Below are 17,744 nucleotides of genomic sequence, written 5' to 3'. Positions count from 1 at the left end.
TAGATAATGCAACTACACAAAGAATTCAATTACACTAGGACATAAATCATGCTCAACCATATCATTCGCTCCGATCACCTAGAAAGCATTCTTATATTAGATTCACAACATTCATTGGCATTTCATTGATCTGGAAACTATAAAACTGCTCTATATCTTTAAGAATTTTGATGTCATCACTTTTTACAAAATTAATACCAATACCCTTTCATCCAAAATGACAATCCTATGGATGTAAAGCTCTCGATTGTTTGGAAGATCATAATTGACGCTTTGTGTTTAGGTTGTTTTAATATAAGTTAACAGTCTTTGTTAACTTTACAAATGATCTTAATTTTGAAATGACAAAATGAATGATCAAAATTGCAAATTCAAATCTTTAAACAACGTTTGACAAAGCCTAAAAACCCCTTGAAATATTAAAAAGAAATGGCTAAGTGTTTATTGAAATAAGAGGTTCAAAACAGTTTAAAAAATGAAGTTTAAGCTGTAAGTATTTATATTTTCAATAAAGTATATACCGATACCTCATGCTTGGCAAGTAACAAGTATTGATACCATGTTTATAAATATTGATACTATTCAACCCAAGAGCAAAAATTTTAAAGCTGAGGTAAAATTATCGATACATTATCTGAAAGTATCGATACTTCCAAGATATAAGACAAAAAGCATTTTATCTTGGAAGTATCGATACTTCTGTGCGAGATTTGAAAAACCCACTTAAAAAGTATTGATACCTTAGTAAAAGTATTGATACATGTGACTGTTGGCATGAAATTCTAGCAACTAATGGCTATATTTTGCATTAAATGCACTCCAATTGCTCCAAGAGGCTTTCTTACTCTAAGTTGAAACTTCCAATCACATTCATAAAGTAAAAAGACTCTGGAATCAAATCAAAACAAGAGAACAAAGTTTTAAACATTAAAATCACCCTTTATTCTCTCTTAAGCATTTGTTGTCTTCATTTATTGAGCATGACTAATCTGTTCATCATTCATTGCTTATTCAATACTTATACCTACCAAGCTTACCAATCTTAAAGAAGCATCTTAGTTCTTACATTTTCTTATTATTGTAATCATTGTTGTTTATACCTTAACCATTTGAAAGGTAGTTATATTGGTTATACCTTAATTGTAGAAAAGGTAGAGGAACTAAACCTTATGCTTGAAAAGGTTTGTAGATGCCCAATTTTGGATAAATATTACTTCTTGAAGTGTTGTGCTATAGAATAGGAACAAGCGTGGAACAACTATTTTATATGTTATGTTATAGAATAGGAATAAGCGTGGAACAGCTATTGCATACAGGGAAGTGAAAGTAACTTAACACAGGTGGTAAGGTTCATGAGTTATCTTCACATTTGGGATGTTTTAGAGCACTTGACTTGGTAGCTCAGATATAGAGATAGTTAAGAGGATTTCTTCTTAACCTTCCCTTAAAGTACATGTGCTTTGCCTTTTTCTTTTTTCGTTCCTTAAGAGTACACGTGGCGCACTATCGCATGTCACTACTTCACTACCCAAAACTTCCGCCTACTACCCAACCACATGGTTATTCTCTCAATATCTCATAAGTCATTCTTTAAACATGCTCTTCCATGACGAGCACATTCTCCCATAATTTAACATGTTCTCCTAATTGCTTCTAAGAAAGCACTCTCATCTAGTATAAATATGAGAGCTTTGAAGGTTGGGAGGCAATAAGAAATTATCAGAAACTCAGCAAAGATTATCCTTATAGCTTTTTCAATACTCTTCCAAACATTTTTTCTACTCAGCCTTTCTCATCCGTCATACTTTGTTCGCTTTTTCCACCCTTTTTTATTCCTCACCACCTACCACCAACGCATTTACGCTTCAAAGACTGTTTCAATCTTCCTCTCTGCTACTTCTAATGCAGTAAGTGAAAAAGTTACTAAAAAATTTCTTGTCAAAAGATATGGAGAGTTCTCCTAACAACCAAGAAATGCTCTAAGTTTCCTAAGAAATGATGCAAATGTTAGAGGAAAACAACAAGCGAATGATAGAAACCATCACCCAGTTTGCATCCTCAATTGCCACAACTTCTCAACCTCAACCAATGCCAACCCATAATGAAGAAAATGCTAATAACGTGGTCTACAACACAAATGGAAATAGAAGGAATGGAGAGAGCATGATTGACCTATTCCTCAATACCACAAATCCCTTTATCATTAGAAATCTCGTCACGACAACTCCTTAAACCAATGCTCAAAGCTTTGTTACAAAGGAAGAACGTAAGAAGTTACTTGATTAAAACAACCAAAACCACAAGGTAACAAGTTGGAGGAACTCAACTTAGTTGAGAAATGAAAGACTCCTAAGCCACTCTTTATAAGTAAGAGCCTTTCGAAGGAATAGAGAATAGCAATGGTTTAGTTATCAAAGGAATTCCAAGATGTGTTCACCTAAACATATGCGCAAATGCCCGAATTGGATGAGAATCTTGTCACTCATGAATTGAACAACCCTTTTGGAACCAATCCAGTGAAGTAGCATGCACAAGTATTTTCCATGAAGTCAAAAGCTAGATAAATAAGGAAATCAACAAACTCCTTAAAGCTGGGTTCATCAACCCGATACATCATCCAACTTGGCTAGCTAACGTGGTTCTTATAAAGAAGAAAAAAGAGTAATTCAAGTGTGCTAGACTTTGGAAACTAAATAAAGCTTGTCCTAAGGATGATTTTCCTCTTCCAAACATTGATACTCTTTTAGATGTTACTGCAAGTCACGAAATGTTCTCATTCATGGATGGGTTTAGTGGATATAACCAGAGAAAGATGGCATCTGGTGATATAAAGAAGAAAGCCTTCAAAACCCCATTTAATAACTTTTATTGTACAATTATGCCATTTGGGTTAAAAAAAGCAAGTGCCACTTCATGCCATGACAACCATTTTCCATGACATGATGCATGATTGCTTAGAAGACTACGTGGATGACATTGTGGTGAAGTTTAAAAAAGCTCTACTTTGTCTTAGAGATTTGAGAAGGGTGTTCAAGTGATGTTGAGAAAACAAGTTGTGCATGAATCCCTTAGAGTGTGCTTTCGAAGCAACAATTGGTAAGTTTTTGGATTTTGTGGTTCATCGGAAAGGCATAGATATGGATTATGCAATGATAAAGGCTATTTAGTCAATGCCACCTCTATTAAACTAGAAATAACTAAAAATCCTATTAGGGACGTCTTTTACATTTAGATGTTCATTTTAGCTCTAAGGGAGATCATTATGCCTTTTAAAGCTCTTATTAAGAAAAAAGTCCCATTTTTATGGGGTAAACAACAACAAGAAGCCTATAAGAAATTCAAATGTATTATTACTTCTTTCAAGACAAGGACTATACCAATCTAAGGGGAACCGATGATGCTATATTTCACTTCAGCTCTACACTCAATTGGTGTTCTATTTGTTCAAGAAGTGGATGGGCAAAAATGACCTATGCATTACCTAAGTAGATGTTTGCATCGAAGTGAATTAAATTACCCACTGATGGAGAAGTATTGTCTTGTATTGTTGTACGTAACTCAAAAGCTTCACCATTACTTCTTGGCTCACAAACTTCAAGTAGTAACCAAATCAGATCCTATCAAATTCTTACTTTCTCAACCAACCCTATTTGGAAGAATACAAGGTGGTTTCTCATACTTGGAGAATTTGATATTCTGATAATGCAACCTAAGGTGATCAAGTCTCAAGCTCTCTCAAATTTGTTGGTGCATTTCCCATTTCAATTTGAAGAGGTAATTCCTAATTGTATCCTAAAAGAGCTCCATAAAGTATGCTTTGTTAGCACAGAAGAAAGAGAATAGGATTTTATTTTGATGGTTCTTCACTATGTTTGGTGGAGGTGTTAGGATAGTTTTAATTCTCCCAAAGAAAGCTCACTTAGAAAATGAGTCATCCTCTAATTCTCACAACAATCAAGCTCACTCAGAGGAGGTGGACAAGGTGAACATACCCACCAAAGAAGATCCTATTTCTTTTGCCTTTAAGCTAGATTTTTGTTACACCAACAACCAAGCAGAGTAGGAAGCATTGATTCTAGGGTTGTAGAAGCATTGATTCTAAGGTTGTAGACGGCCACTTGTTAGGAATTTTAAGAATATGGTGCCTTGAAAAGCAAGTATATTCTCATGTTTAATTTTATTTAATTTAGTTGTAATTAAAGTACATTTTGATAATAAGATGAAGAGTTTGTTTTAAGTAAGCATTCATTATCTAGTTATTAAGATACCATGATTCTATTAAGATATTAAAATACATTTGTATGAAGAGTCATACATAAGGGACATGTATTTTAATTGAATTTAAAAATTATTCACAACCATATAATAAAGCTGGTCACTTTATTGTATTAAGGTTATAGTGTCAAGATTACTTCCAACGAAACGAATGTGATTCATTTCAAAGGAAAAATGAGTCTCAAATCATCGAAATGATTGTCTTTAAGTAATGACACTATAACATAAACTGGAATCATGTGAGAATTAAATTTAAGTTTAATCGTTACTCAAACTGTGATCTCACACTTATGAATTTGCTTATAGTAGAACCAAAATCTTGATAAATAGTGGACTCATGTTTTATCTCCTTATAATCTTAGATATGCCATGAGCATGATCATCATAAAATGTTGATCTAGACTTTGTATGTTGGGATTATAATCGAGATAAACATTTGAGAACATATATCCAAAAAAAAGAGTTCATAGCATTAACATTACTTCTAGTGATTTCAGAAAGATTGGTGATTAATCTGAGCTCAGTGGATTAATGAATTAGCTACTCATCACATTTGGTTACTCAAAAGATTAGATCTAAGGTATTGAATCACTAATTGGATGAAATTTAAGACTAGGGGATAAAATTGACATAAAAGGTAAAACGGTAAATTCACCTTTTGTCATTGGATGGTTATAAGGGTTCACAATATAAGGTTTGCAATCGGATAACTAATAATTAATATCAAGTATTGAATTATTTCTTGTAATTATAATTAATCCAATAGTGCAACCATGAATCTATGGTGAAGTGATTTTATGGTTAATAAGCTTGAATTATTTTTAATGAGATTATGAATAATTCTAAGTTTATTGGAGTATGGACTATCTATGTCCAAATAGATTTCCCACTTAGCTTTATAGAATTCAACTTGTTTAAGTTGGAATGCATGTTTTATTTAATTAATTAAATTGTGTATAAAAATAACAGCTTTAACATGTTTGTCTTAATTTAGACAAGAAAACATGTTATATCTTAATTTAGATAAGAAAACATGTTTGTCTTAATTTAGATAAGAAATCATGCCGTCACTTCCCTCATCCTCTTAACTTTACTGTATCTCTTTTCCTTTCTCCCATTTTTGGTTGAATTTCTTGAAAAAATAATAGCCATTAATTTTTAGGAAAAAAAGATAGACAAAATCAATTGTCATCTTATAGTCTAGCATTCCACACCTTGTCCACTCAAGGTTCATATTGAAAGCATTCTTAAAAAGTAAGTGGTAAACTTGTTTGGTCAAGAAATCAACTGCTGGTATGGTAGTGTCCAAAAATAAGAATCTAAATAGAAAGGTATGTTTTTTTCTTACTTAATAGATTCTTATTTTTAGGATGTGATTATGTTACTTACAATAAAAATAATGTGTGTTTCCACTTGTGTAATTGAATTGCTTGCTTCCTTTATAAAAAACAAAAGTTTTGAAATCCATGCTTTACACAATCACATCAATCCACTTAGATCTAACTCCCACACCACTATGGTCAAAGTCAATAACTTATGCATCCATGGAAACTCCAATTTCATTGTAAAGTAGATAAATGGTGAGTTTTTCTTAAAAAGCCTATGCTTGCATTATATATAACTATTGTCTAGTCACTTTAACAAAAATTCCAAAAGGTGAAATGCGAACATAGTTCAAGATATCGACAAATAGACATGTAGACACACTTGTTACTCTAGCTTCCAAGATATAGATGTAGGAGGAAGATCAAAGTACTATTTTAGTATTGAAGAGAAGGCTCTCATGTCTATCCAGTGAGCTTTTACAACCTCTCATTTATGAGAAGAGGACTAGCATACACCTATAATAAGAGACCTGCTCAATCCAACTTTACCTCTATCTCACAATTGAAGCACTTCACTCTCATCCATGGTGTGTTGTACCACAAGGGAAGCAATAAAGTATTAGCTGGATGCATTTCCAAGCATAAGCAAAAGAAAAACTAAAAATAATGCATAGATAGTGGTGTGGAGAGGAAGGACTACCTTTGCATCAGTTACCCTAGAAAGTAGGGTATTTTTGGTCGACTATGTCCAAAGATGTGCTTCAATTTCAACAGTCTTATCCCAAGTGTTCAGAACTTCCAAATGTGTGTGAATGTCATTTTGTAGAAAGTGTGGGCGATTGGCGTAGACCTTACATCAAATTCTTTCAAAATGGAGTTCTTCTAACAAATTTTAAAGACACAAAAGAATTACAAGGAAGAGGTCAATGCCTTTGCCTTAAAAGGAATGAATTGTTCCGAGTGTCATTTACGGGACATCCACTAAAATGTGTTTCTCCAACTGATGTAAATCCTATATTAGAATAAGTTCATGGCGGAAGTAGTGGAGAGTATGAAGGGGGGGAAAGCTTTATTAGAAGTTGTTGGATCTTGGATACTATTGGCCTACCATGGAAGAAAGTGCAATCAATTACATAAGGAAATGCCATGAATGTCAAGTCCATGGAAATGCCATACATGCTTCAACTGTAGTACTCCATAGCTTCATAACACCTTGGCCTTTACACACTTGGGTGTTCAACTTGGTTTGGCTTATCAATCCTCATTTTAGAGGACATATATGGATACTTACAGCAACAGAATGCTTCACCAAATGGGTAAAGGTTGTTCCCTTGAAGAATGCAACTAGACCAGCTGTGGCCAACTTCATTAAAGAGAACATCATATATAGAACATCAAACAATGGTACTCCATTATTAGTCTAGCATAAGGGAACTCTAAGCTCTTTATGATGTTGACCATGTGAAGTCAACCCCTTATTACCCTATAGGGAATGGACAAGTCGAAGCCACCAACAAGACTCTACTCAATATGGTAAGTAGAATGGTACATCATGATTTGGAATGATGCAATTTTAGTGGCACTATGGGCATGTAGAACTTCAAAATGAGGACCTACCAACGCTACTTCTTTTTCTTTAGCGTACAAGACAAAAGCTATTTCGTCAGCAGAAATCCTAGTCCCATCAACTAGATTGGCCTTGGATGCTGAAATGCATAATGATACTTTACAAATGATGGAATTAGAAACATTGAAGGAAAAAAAGGGATATAGCTAAGAAGAACTTCTTCACATATTAGAAAAGATTGAGTAGAGCGTATAACAAGTTGGTAAGGAAAAAAAGCTTTGAAGTGGGTGACTTAGGACTTCGTGTAGCAAAACATATTAGTAAAGGAACATTAATAGCTAAGTTTAGTCCAAAGTGTGAAGGACCATACATTGTTCATGAGGTGAACGAAAATGGATATTATAAACTAGTTAATCCAAAAACCAATAATGTTGTAGCACTAGTCAAATTTCAATACATTAAAAAGTATCATGTATAAGAATGCTATCTACTATCTACCTTTTCTATGAATGACTTTTTAGAGTCAACTTTCGCTTTATTTTTTTATTTTTTTTAATGTTGGAAATTCACGCAGAGCCCAACTACCCTATTAATTTTTATTAATAACGAAATAAAAAGTGCAAAAGAGGGGGACATAAACCGACCCTCTCTGGTTACATGAGTACTAGAAATAAGAAAAGTACCTAGAGTGGAATGTTTCATTTTATGATCATATTTTTCACTACTGTCATAAAAGTGAAACACTTCCATATTACACAACCCTAAAACTAATTTTCTTCTATTAAAAAGTAGAAGCATCTACCATGGGTTTCGAAATTATTAAGATTTTATTTTTGCAAGAGCTGTAATTTCCTGATTCTTCTTTGGATTAGAGAACTAGAAATACCTCTCGCGTTCCCAACTAGCTGCAAAGTTTACTGAGATGGAATCTTCATCCGAGGCCTCATCATTTTCCCTGATATCCACAGCTTTATCTAAGGTTAAACTGAATATTTTATCGATTGAAATTTCAATGTCGGAATGTCTCCTACGTCGTACCCGAGGATGGACCTCTATTTCTACAAAATTTGTTTCAGAGACAGTGGGAATAAAAGGAACATCACTTAGCTCTTTGTTATACATGCACTTACCTGAGGCAGACTCTAAGTTAGGAGGATTTTCAGCATAGTATTTCATTCTTTCACGTGAGCATTCCACTGTTAAGGCCACCCGATTATTGTCAGCTAAAATCTTGGTTTGACTTACACTTTGTTCAGTTATTGGGCTGTGTTCTCCACTTCCTTTCATCATGTCCATTGATTCATTTTGACCCCCAAGCCCACTCTCTATCCTCAATTGGCCTTCCCCATGTATAAAAGACGCTCCCTACGTTGGAGGTTTAGACAAATAATTTTTTGAATCCTTACCTGCACCCACATGCTCTGATTGATGCCCGTCCCCATGTTGTGATGTTGCTGCTCGTGTTGGGAGCTTAATAGAATTATTTTTTGAGCTTTCTCCTTTGTCCTCTAGCATTGATTTTTGCCTCAACGTCCCATCATTTTCAGCCAGTGTTGTCAATCCCATATTCCTTCCACCCGTGCCTCTATTTTTATTTTTATTTTTTTTAGTCTGCTTGCCTTGCTTGTTGGGAGAAAACTGAGTGTCAGGCCGACCTCCTGTTGCGTTTAAGGTTGACTCTACCCCTCTAGTCCCTGTCATTTCTCTTTCTGTCGCTGCAGTACCCATTTGCCCATGCATGGGAAAGCTCGGGTGTGTGGGTGATTCAAGAGAGTAATTTTTTTAAATTTTATCTGCATCATCATTTATTACTTTATGCCCCACCATCCCGTCACTTTCTGCAGCTGCTGCCAATGTCTTTTCCTTCATGCCCGAATCACTATTCGATGGGCCTCGTTGGTAATTTTCATTGAGAGAGGGACATGCCACAGCTTCCTCAGCTGCTGACACAAAAATATTTTTTGGACATTGTTTGTTTACACCTTGCATGTCTTCTGCCTCCTAGTCTAACAATAAAGCGAAAGTTAGACTACAAACAAAAGAGAATCTATCATTCTCAAAATTGGAAAAGCTTTTTAATCTTTTTTGCAATTCCATCTTCCTTGTATCAAGCTTTTTTATCTCAGCTTCTATGCTAGGTTTGTCAATCCTTGTCATAATGTATTTGGCCTTGCCTTTGCAAGCGTCAAGACATTTAATTCGGCAACTAGAGTTAAGGACATCTTCCGAGAAATCCACCATCTTTTACAATTTTTAGAAAAAAAATGTCTACACATGGGAGGAAGCAATCTCTAAGGCACTGCCTAATGTATCCACAATAGCTTTGTTCATGATTTTGCCTTTAAAAGGTCAATATTCACCTTCTGCTTTATATTCTCTAAAAGCTGCAATTCTTGTGGCAAGACTAGAATGCCATGAAAGTCTTTTAAATGAGTGTCAAAAGCATCATCTCTACATTTTATCACTAAAAAAAAGATGACACATGATGAGTAGTAAAATGGGTGTAAACAATACTTAAATAAATAACGTTTTAGTTTTCTTTTTTTTTAATTGGGGGAAGGGGATTCAAATCCTGCTTTCTAGGTAGGGGGATCATACACCAACTAATGAGCCAAATGATCGAGTGCCTTTAAGAGAAGAAAAAGCTCCATAGGTACTATACAAAACACCCTCAGAAGGAGAAAAAGAATTGTAAGTAGTATTCAGAACATCCCCAATAGAAGAAGAAGAATTACAAGTAGAATTTAGAACACCACCAAAAGAAGAAGCATTGCAAGTAGTATTCGAAACACCCCAAAAGAATAAGTATTGCGAGTAGCATTCGGAACACCTCTAAAAGAGGAAATGTTGCAAGTAACATCAAGAGTATCACCAATTCCAAAGTTGTTTTGAATGCTTTGAGTACCCCCAAAAATGGTATTTGCACTGTTATACAGAAGCGTTCCAAAGCCAAAATAAAAAATTCATATTACTTGAAACGGTCCCAAGAACACTCTAATCAATTCCAGTAGTGGCATTCACATCATCACCACCAACATTTTGCATAGTAAAAGGTAGAAAATCAATCATATCTATCAAACCTTATTGTATAACATTACCATCGACTCCTCCTCCTAAACTCAAATGTTCATGTTTGGGAAGCCTCTCCTTAACTGACTCATCATTGGACTCATAATCATTCGTGTGATCACATTATTCTTCTTCGTTCTTAGACTCTAAGATATCTTGTCCCTACACTTATGCACTTAGAGTTGACTATCTCTAAGAAAAAGAAAAAGCGAGTTCAATATCAAGGTAAGAATGTAATGAAATGAGAGATAAAAAGAGTAAGAAACAAGCTTACCTGACGAGAAGTTTTGTTCCTCTTAAAGCAAATCAAGCAAAGCGACACGTTATTACTACTAATGGAAGGATAATGTAATTGCACCTTAGGATCAGGTATAATAAACGAGGTCTATTCTTGAAAATAGTCTCCCCAATAAGCATACCAACCAACAATGTAGGCATCTATTCTGTCAAGGGTTGGGACAACATAATTTTTGAACTTATCCACATTATGATTGAGCACACAATAAGAAATAAGGAAGTACAAGAAGAGAAGTTTTCAAGAAAATGAGGTCTAGGTAAAGCAAGTCAATCATATACAATTTGGCACGTCATTTTATAAGGAAAGTATACTTCGAAAGACAATGAATCCCTATCAGCACCTAAACTAGTCGTCTCAATCATGGAAGGCAATTAAGAAGATTGAATCCACACTTAGAAGTTCAATTCGCGCAAGCTCAGTTTTCCTTTCTCAAATGGTTGCCTATCTTAATAAATAGTTATATCACCAAAACCATTATTCGATCACACATAAGGCTTTATAGTAAATTGATCTGCCTTATTCAATAGCTTAAAAATGTTATCTTTGGAAGTCTAGTCATGCCACACCCAAGCCCTATAATTGTCCTTTAAAGCTTTACTTGTAGAGGAAGACACAAAAGGCTGATACACGTTAAAAATGGGGGCACAACTACAGAATCTCTCCCACAAACACATCTGAATGAATGATACATCCACATAAGTCAAGACTCTGTAGTGGCCAACTAATTTAACAATTTTAAAGTGATATAAGTCTTACCTCCTATATAGGGATCCTAGATATAGTGCAGCAAGAGGAAAGTTCATACCTTTAGCAATTTTGATTACATAAGGAATAACTGAATAAAAGATTCCATCATCTAGTCAACCTAGGAGGACATATCGATCCAACCACATGATCAGCAAAGCCACTAACTCATGAGTGTGATATAGATGCCTAAGAGGACTACTTTCAGCTTTAATATTGAACTTCTTATAAAAAAGTCCTACCCAGTTGGAGAAACGTGTCACTTTTGAAGCTTTAACTTGGCTCTTAAACAAGTCTACAAAGAATTTCTTGACATTCTTCTTTTCCTTAAAAAGTATGGTGGAACAAAAGTTACCTTGTCCAGCACAAGGAAGTTCTAAAAAAATGCACATCTTTAAGGGTAAAAATAAGCACTCCCCAAACAGTAACTATAGTATCTGAAAAAGTGCTCCATCTTGCAAGAATAACGCATTATATTTCAATTCTGATCTCCTTACGAATACAAAGTTTAATGGTGACTCTTACAGCATCAAGGACTCCAGCATTGTTAAGAACAATTGAATATGTGAAATTTTTTAAGACTTTTTCTACCCATTCATCCCAACTTTGGACCCATAGTGAGTTAGATCCAAATTTAGTGACAAAAAGTGAAAATTCACCATGTTCAAATTTGAACTTCAATATTGACGCTCTTGGGATGGAACACCTTTCATCTGGAGTGACTTCGTTACAAATATAATCATAATTAGGGGTGAGCAAATGTAAATCGAATCGAACAATCGAACTGAACCGAAATGAGTTCGATTTTTTCAGTTTGGTTAGCTTGATTTTTTGGATAGTTCGGTTAGGATAGTTCAAATTCGGTTGGTTTCAGTTAGAAAAATTTCTACCCGAACTAACCAAACTAACCAAACTTAAGTAAGGGTATTATGGGACTTTTGCATAAAAAATAAATCTTAAACCTAATATCTTTTCCTCTTTAGTTTCTCTTTAATTATATGAGTATCCATCTTATTTATTATAATTTTTTACTATCATTTTTAATATTTTTATAGTATTGATTTATTAAAAAAATATAGCATAAATAAATATATACAAACAAAAAAATAAAAAATTTGTCAAGTTCGATTTTTGGAAACTGAACCAAACTAACCAAATTTGTTCGGTTTCGATTAATTCGGTTATTTGTATAGTTCGGTTTAGTTTCAGTTATTATTAAATATGAGTTCAGTTAGTTCGGTTAGTAGACATCTAAAACTGAACTAATTGAAATAACCGTTTGCACACCCCTAATCCGAATGATAGCCAACAGATGCACATGGATGCCTATCCACTTGTTTTGCATGCATTACTTCCCAGAAGCAATCCTTTCTTCTTTTCCCGATGACAACATTATCTCAATTTTTAGGTATAGGAGGTAATTCACCGGTTCTCCCTACTCGTAAAATTTAAGAAAGAGAAGTTGTAGCAGTTTTCTTTTTTTTTTTCCTAAAGCAGCTCTATCAGGCTCACTATATTGAACTTCTGGGCAAACGAGTCTTGCCCATAAGATGAGGCAACAAAATTCCTTCAAACACGAACAATAGTGACAATTAGATAAGTATTCATGCATTATTATTCCTACTTATGCACTATTACGTCTTTCAAAATTACAAGAATATTCCATGTTTATTTATTTGTTCTTATCTGTGCCCCATGTTTGTTTGTTTATTTCTATCTTTATGCCAAACAAAACAAATAAAAATATATATATATAATAAATCATTAAACATATAAAAAAATTTTCTCTAGGAAAAGCTAACGACAATAATAATAAAAAAAGTTCTTTCCTTTCTTCCTTATGAAAGCTGCATTACAACAAATAAAAAAATTTGTTGAAAAAGGTACATACTTAAGAAACCATAGGGAACAATCTCAAAAGTTGATTGTACATTTCTACAAAACTATTCTCTCCTATTTATAGACTTTGGGGAATTGTTTTCTAATAGGAATCTAACACTTTTAATTTTCTTAGCAAATCTTTTTAATAATAATTATCTTACTTGTGTATATCAAACTTGAATTTAAAATTTCCTATTGATTTAAAAGCATGAAATATTAATACATAAACAATCTTCACTAAAAAGGTGATTATTCTCAGTCTTTCAAAGTTTTGCATGTCATTATATGTAATATCTTTTGATTAGCTAAAGATGCATACTAGTATTAATGATGGAAAAAATTTTGGAATGATTACATCGATAATGTATGATGTTGATAAATTACATAAAGTAATCTTAAACCTAATTCTAGATTATTCTGAAACTACAAATCGTATGGTGTACAACAAGCACTTTTGGATTCTATAAAAAGTGGTTAGAATATACACCCAAAAGAAAAAGAAAATACTAAAGGGAGGCACATGGGGAAGAATTTCTTTGTAACTATCTTTGTATACTTATATTTTTGTAAGTTTGAGATGAGCATTTACAAACAAGAGAAGCCATAGAAGATCAGTGGTATAAAAGCGTAATCAAGTTACGTTGTGTAGGCCTCTAACAAACCACCTATAGTCACAGCTATGAGAAAAGGGAACCAATGCTGAGTTAGATTGCCTTCAAAATTGAATGATGATTATTATGTGAATGATGATTCTTCCTTCCAAATGCAAAACGCCCAAAGACGTTCCAAATGTGAAACACCCAAGAATGTTCCCAAGTGTGAGACATTCTCAAATAAGCTTGTCTTATTTGCCTAACTAAGAAAAACAATCTTAGAACTCAAGGTTTGTCATTAATCTCAATATTTCAATTATATATGAAATTTTTATTTTCAAGAATAAAATTTTCATGTATGGGGCAAAACTACACTAAGTGTTTTAGGGATGTTTCAAGCACAAAAACACTTAGAGGTGTTTTTAAGCATGAAAATGCTTGAGCATTCCAAGGTGACGTTCCAAGCGTAAAAACACTCAAAGACATTCCTAAGCACATAACGCTTAACAACAACAACAAAATAATAATAAATGCATAATTTTGCAAACTATTCTTTATTCTTTCTTCCTTAAAAGTATTGGTGCACTATCATACGTTACTACTCCACTACCCCAAACTTACGCCCACCATCCAACTACATGGTTATTCTCTCAATATCTTATAAGACATTCTTTAAACATGCTCTTTCATGACAAGCACGTTCTCTCACGATTGAACGTTTTCCCCTAACTGCTCCCAAGAAAATGCTTCTGTTCAGTATAAATATGAGAACCTAAAAAGTTGAGAAGTAATCAAAAATTATCAAAAACTCAATAGAGATTATCCTCAAAGTTCTCTCAATACTCTTTCAAACATTCTTTTTACTTAGCCCTCCCCAGTTGTCTTACTCCGTCGCTTTCTCCACCTTTTCTTGTTCCTCACCACCTACTACCAAAGAACTTACGGTTCAAGAACTACTCCAGTTTTCAAGCACTTAAGTTTTGTTTTGTCAAATCTTAATCTTTGAGGAGTTTTAGCACAGGTTAATACTTGAAACTTAGTTTAAAACTCATTTCCAATTCTCAAAGTCAAATTTGCAAAAGTTTCAATTATTTCCAATTTACCTCTTCTAGAATCCATTATAGTTTAAGCTTTTACTCCAACAGTTTCTTTTCAAAATATATAGTTAATTTCTTAATTTTGAATGTTCTTTTTATTTATAATTGAATTGTTTTGATATAGGCATGAATCAAAGTTTATCCAAATTACAATTGAAATTATCTTAACCAAAGTGAAACCCATTTGCTTGGATGTTGCCAAATAGCCAACCAATGAAATTTATTATAATGCAAAAGTTTTAAAATTAACTGTTTAAAATATAGTATTTTTCAAAGAGAGAAATAAGACTTTTAAATCTAAGGGTCGTATTGTTTTTTTAATAAAAATTTAATTAAAAATTTAACATTATTATCCCTCATGGGAATAATAGTAAAACACAAGCCTTTATGTGAGAAAAAATGAAACTTAAGATATTATGTGAGAAAATGTCATACCACAAGGGGTTTATATGGAGTTTACCTTGTAAATAAATAAAGGATTCACAAATTATGAAATATAGAAACTTTCTAGAAACAATGCACAATATTCTCAACTACAATAGCCATTTTACACAAAAATTTCTTCTTTATGTAAGTGTAATAAACTAAATAGGATCAATGAGTAGATTAATTCGATTAATATAAGATCATTTATCTCTTATAAATGGTTTTAAATTCAAACTTTATTAGTTGTTTATTTTAATGTTATATCGTGAAAAAGGTGATTAAGTTTTAATGTGTTGAATATTTTCGACAATAATAATGGAAGAATGAAAGGAAGAAAGTTCTTTGAACAATTATGATTGTTTAAGAGTTATATTTGTTCAAATAAGTAAGTTTGTTCATATAATTATGCTGGAAAACAAACAATTATATTTATTAAAAAATAGACAATTGTGTTTATTGGAAACAAACAGATGTATATGTTGATAAGACCTATTTTTGTCTATAAATAGGACTCTCTAGTTTTTTAAGATGTATGAAAAAAGACAAAAAAGAAACAATTTACAATAATTCTCTCCACTATTTTCAAATTCTTCTTAGATTGCTTCTATAGTGTTTTGTTGCAAAGGAGTTTGATAATCTTGTCATACTTTACTGAGTGTTTAGTGAATTGATTTCATCAGTACAAAATATACTCAATCACTTGGTTTCATTGTATTTTTAAGATTTATACGTCGGTAACTTTTTACACACTTTAAATAAGGGCAAATAAAACTTTAAAAAAAGTGACATAAATAATGGTCTTGAAGCTATTTCCTTATTTTCTAGTTCAATGTTATAACACGATGTTTATGTTGTAACCTTAAGATTAGAATAATGTATTTCTCAAGTTTTGATTCATGGATTTAAATTGAGTTCTTTTTTCAAATGGGCCCTATGCATAACGTGTTTCTGACAATAGATTTCCTCATAATTTTAACTGTTTTTAGCCAAGAGAATTAAAATTTGGACAAAATTACCCTTAATGAAATCAACCCATTTATTTGACTTCGCATCTCAACCCGAAACCTATTAACGGGTCAAATATGTTTAGATCTGCACCTCAAACTGACTCATTTTTTTGAGCTTTCCTCATCAGACTATTCATCACCAGAGTATTCCTTACCAGAAAGAAAAACGTTTAAGCATTTTGAGCATTTTGGAGTAGTTTTTGATACACGAAGAAAACCTGTGAGCGTTTTGAGTATTTTAGAGTAATTTTTGATATATGAAGAAAAACTTTTGAACATTTTAAGCATTCATATTCGTTAATTATGTTGTTAAATAGAATATGGTGTATCGTTTGAAGTTGTTAATCTTGTTAAATGGAATTCAGTAGTTTTGGTGATTTTTGGGAATTACGTGACTATTTTTTAGGCATTACGTGACTAGTTTTTGATAAGGCATTGCGTGACTAATTTCTAATAAGGTATTGTGTGACTGGTTGATAGGCATTGCGTGACTGACTTTAGGTATTGTGTGACTAGTTTTTGATAAGGCATTGAGTGACTAGTTGATAGGCATTACGTGACTTGTTAGTAAGGCATTACGTGACTTGTTAGTAAGACATTGCGTAACTAGTTAGTCAAGTATTGTATGACTCAGGCATTACTTAAAAATCAGTCACGCAATGCCTAAAACCAATCACGTAATACCTAAAAGCCAGTTACGCAATGATTAAGTCATGTAATGTTTAAAAATCAGTCTTGTAATACTTAAAAACCAGTATAATCAATTTCAATTCTTTAACTTTGGGATTCTATGAATAAACCAATAAACTAAAGAATCTAAAATACGTATTTTTTTTTTGCTAAGCCATGAAATTGTGCATTTCATAAAAGATAGGTTACAAAACTCCATAACCCTCCAAAGCAAGACAAAATAAATCCCTATCGGGAGGGCCTTGCTCACTCCCCTTATGTAAAAACAAAATATACTCCCTTTACAAAATATTCCTGGAACAATTTTAATTTAAAATCCCATAAAAAAAATCAAAATCCCCAACAAACATCCTAATCCAAGACAAAACAAAATCGTGAACCACCATAAAACCTGTCAAGCATACTTTAGCTATTTTTTTTTCCTGAGTCCATCATCTTAACCAATCTGATCCAACTCATCAACACAGGCATCTCCATCACAACACACGTTTCGAAACAAGTTATCACCAGAAAGCATCCAATTACTAAATTCATCATACTGCCTGCAATCATCATAAAAGAGTAAAATCGCTGTTTATCGTCCTTGAGAACCCCAAGATCCATTATCTAAAAAAATAAAACAAAATAATAAAAAACTTGATGTCATCTCCGAATGGCGAGATAGATAGTATTTGACCAAAGAGAAAAATCGAGATTTAATTTTAAAATTTTTGTCTAGATGGCGGGATAGAGAAAACTGAAACCATTTTAACTTGTCTAAAATTGTTTAAAG

The sequence above is a fragment of the Theobroma cacao genome, chromosome 4 (assembly GCF_053813885.1).
Source record: "Theobroma cacao isolate CCN51 chromosome 4, ASM5381388v1, whole genome shotgun sequence".
Taxonomy (NCBI): Eukaryota; Viridiplantae; Streptophyta; class Magnoliopsida; order Malvales; family Malvaceae; genus Theobroma; species Theobroma cacao.
The sequence above is the reverse complement of the archived record's forward strand: the minus strand, read 5'-3'. Positions refer to the sequence as shown.